This window comes from Oscarella lobularis, chromosome 9 (assembly GCF_947507565.1).
Source record: "Oscarella lobularis chromosome 9, ooOscLobu1.1, whole genome shotgun sequence".
NCBI lineage: Eukaryota > Metazoa > Porifera > Homoscleromorpha > Homosclerophorida > Oscarellidae > Oscarella > Oscarella lobularis.
The window spans coordinates 1,590,546-1,594,056 of record NC_089183.1 but is presented as its reverse complement, the minus strand read 5'-3'; positions in this window follow the sequence as shown (position 1 = coordinate 1,594,056).

The window sequence follows — 3,511 nt, the reverse complement described above, 5'->3', positions numbered from 1 at the left end:
TCCGTTCCACTGCACGTTCCTGCGTTGCACGTGTCTAGTGCACGAATTTCCGTCGTCGCAAGGCTGAGTCGGATAGTTTGTCCATGAGTTAGGAGATGAAGCGATGTTACAGTAATGACACTGTTTGCTCGGATTCACTGCGTTGTTGTTGTAGCAAACGCCGCACCCGCAGTTTCTCTGAGGTGTCAAGCATCCTTGAGTTCGACATTGAGATGTTCCGTCGCATTGCTGGCATGGAGAAACGCACGTTATCAGAGTTCCGACGCACAGTCCACGATTGGTACACGCATCCGAATGCGTACAGATATCCCCGTCGTCACAACTGGTACCGGTCAACGGTAACCACTGAATGGTATTAGTCATAGATTTGCACGCCTACAAAATAGAATTTACCACATTAATAAATAGTAAAGAGTTTTTGTGTTTACCTGACACTGTTCATTAGGGTTCACTTGATTGTTTGTGTAACACGTATTGTCAAGAAGACAATTGCCAGAGTTTAGCGTGCATCCATTTCCATTGCATGACTCGCAACTCTGACACAAAAATGCTGTTCCTGTGCATCTTCCATCTTTGCACTGGTCATCCTTAGTGCAAGCATTGTTGTCATTGCAACTTCCTCCTGACACACTGGTCCAATCAAACTGATTCGCCAAAGGTTGACATTCCTTTAGAGTAGAAACCAAGTGTTAAAAGTAGAGGCCAAGAGTTCAACTTTTATTTGCCTTGCAACCGTCATCGCCAATTCTAGCCTGATTTTTTCGATCACCGCTAGAATAGCATGTGTTGCTGATAGCGCAGGAACGTGAACCGGTGACGCAACCGCCGCTGCCATCGCATTTTTGGCACGACAAGCAGAAGAAAGGAGTGCCTAAGCATCTGCCGTTGAGGCAAAAGCCTTTCTTGTGCACGAGTTCCCGTCGTCACAACCGGTCCTATCAGGCCGATTTCTCCAGACATGAACTCCACTTTGGCAGTACTAGATTTAGATGCAAATTACACTCACTTGCACAGCAACTGTCGCTGAGTTTTTTCAATACCTGACAAGATTCACTGCCTGTTGAAGCCCTTAGTGTATTCGGGAATGACACTTACAGTCAATAACGCATCTAAAGAAAGAGTTTAAATAGAAGAACACAGGCTTCCAATTTAAAAAGAACAGCAAACGAACTGACTCAGTGGATTTCCTTACCCTTTAGTAAAGGCACAAGCGACCTTGAGGGTAGATTCAAGAACTGGGGCGATGCCGCCACCGCAAAACTGCGCAATAGAAGTCCTCACTTCTCCCAGTATATTTTCCTTTTCAAAGAGAAGTACATTATTGATCAGTTCAGTGCCACATGCAAAAGTGGTACGTACCTATTTCCATCATGTCCAAGTCATTCCAAAAGCCCTGAAAAAGTGATTCATCTACATATGATACTTTGCTGTTGAAACCTACTGGATGAGCATATTTAGCTAATCCCTGTTGTCGAGCTTCCTGGACGAGTGGGAGCATAGAATCGTAATGATCCTGAATGTCATGCCCAACTCTAAAAGAATTGATAATACAATCAATAAAAATTTGCTTGGGAGCTACCGTCTCATGTTCGAGTCACGTGACCTATTACTACGCCTACCACATACCTCCCCGGTTAAGTGTTGTCGAACCGACTAACGACGGCAACAACACAAAAAAAGGTAAATCGCAATAGCGATCTGGAAGTTTTTCCTAACTCTAACACTACTGACTACAGAACAACATGCAGGAAGGAACTCAATGGCGCTGCAAGTCGCCCAAACGACTGTCGTCGGGAAAGTCGTCGTACCTGTCGTAGTAATCTTTGTTATAAATTTCATCGTAATTTTTGTCTGCCCAACCGAATCGGAAGCTACTTCTGCCTTCCCGGTTTGCACTTCCCTACTTCCGCGAACTCCCTCCGCTCATCGACTTTTCGCGTTAAATCGGGACTCCGCGCCTCCACGACCTCTGTCTGCCGCACTAACTCGCGACGCTCACCTTCTTCGCAATCTCGGGCCAGATGACCCATTTCTTCGCACTCAAAACAACGCCCCGCCCTCTTCTCACGGCCTTTTACTTTGGGGCACTCGTGCCGCACGTGTCCGATTTTGCCGCAGCCAAAACATCGTCTTCCGTTCGCTTGTGGCAATGTACGCCCCGTCGCAGGTGTTCCGACGCGGCTGTGTCGCAAACGCGACTGCAATAAATCAAGTTCTTGCGCTCGCATTAGACATTCTTCGAACGTCGCGAACGCTTGAAGAGACAGCTGGTACGCCACTTCCGGTGCCATCAACTCGGAGAACTTCGTAATCAACTCGCGGTGCCTGTTCGCTTCGGTGATTCCCCGCATCACCTTGTCCAGCAGACGCTCTAGGGAACGCACACACTCTTCCATCTACTGGCCGCTCTTCCGTCTCCGGCTGACGTACTGTTGATGCGCGAGTCGTCGTCTCTCTGCAGTACTGTATCGTATGGTGGCCCGGCAGGGTCACAAGTGATTTGTGACTTTGAACAAGAGATTGGTGACAAGTGACTTTGAACAAGTGATTGGTAACAAGTGATTTGTGACAAGTGATTTGTGACTTTGAACAAGTGATTGGTGACAAGTGATTTGTGACTTTGAAAGCGATACGTGTTCTCGAAGGTGACAAAATTAATTCCGAAATATGGCAAAATGTACACGTGACAAGCAGTTACAGTTTTATTATTTGCTTATGAACAGAGACAAAGAAAACTTGTTTAATAGACGCAATGCAATAATTTAGGGAATATATTGTCTGTTTCTGTAGTTCTGTAACCAAATGCTTACATGTGTACAAAGACGACGACGCAAGATACAGAGTTGATGGAAACGCAGAGGGGCTCCACGTTATGACAGAAAAAGGTTACAACGTCACTGCTCAAATTCGCGTTAACTGATAAACCCATTTTTGAAATGCAGAAACACAAACGTATGCCATTGAACAAGTCACCACTGTGTCCGTAGGAGTTCAGTGTAATTTTGACGATCTTCTTCAAGAAGATCCTCCTGCGGTGGAAGGCCGTCAAGAACCACCTGCAGTGGAAGGCCGTCAAGAACATCCTCCAGCAGGAGAAGGCCTTCAAGAAGAGCCTGATGAAGTGGAAGACCTAGAAGAGAGCTTTACTGTAACTCAAGAAGAAGACGATGACTACGTTCCTGAGCCGTTCTCTGCTGACTGCATGTAAGTTTTTTGTACCTTTCGCATTTTTCCGTATGTTTTATACATTCAATAGGACGGGGAATAATAGGAAGTACCTTGTCTTTGAGTCCCGTTTATTGCAATTGGCCCATATATGCGTCCCTTTTGGGTCACAGAATGTCCGATTAGATCAGATCGTTATAGGCACTTTCCTCAGATTGAAAAGACAATGCATAGACTGCGACGCTGTCAACATTTGGGAGAGCCAGCCGTTTCTTGCCAGAGTGCCTGCGGGAAATATCCATCTAACAGCGTCCATTCTGTGCTCGGGGTCTCTGCCAACAAAAGT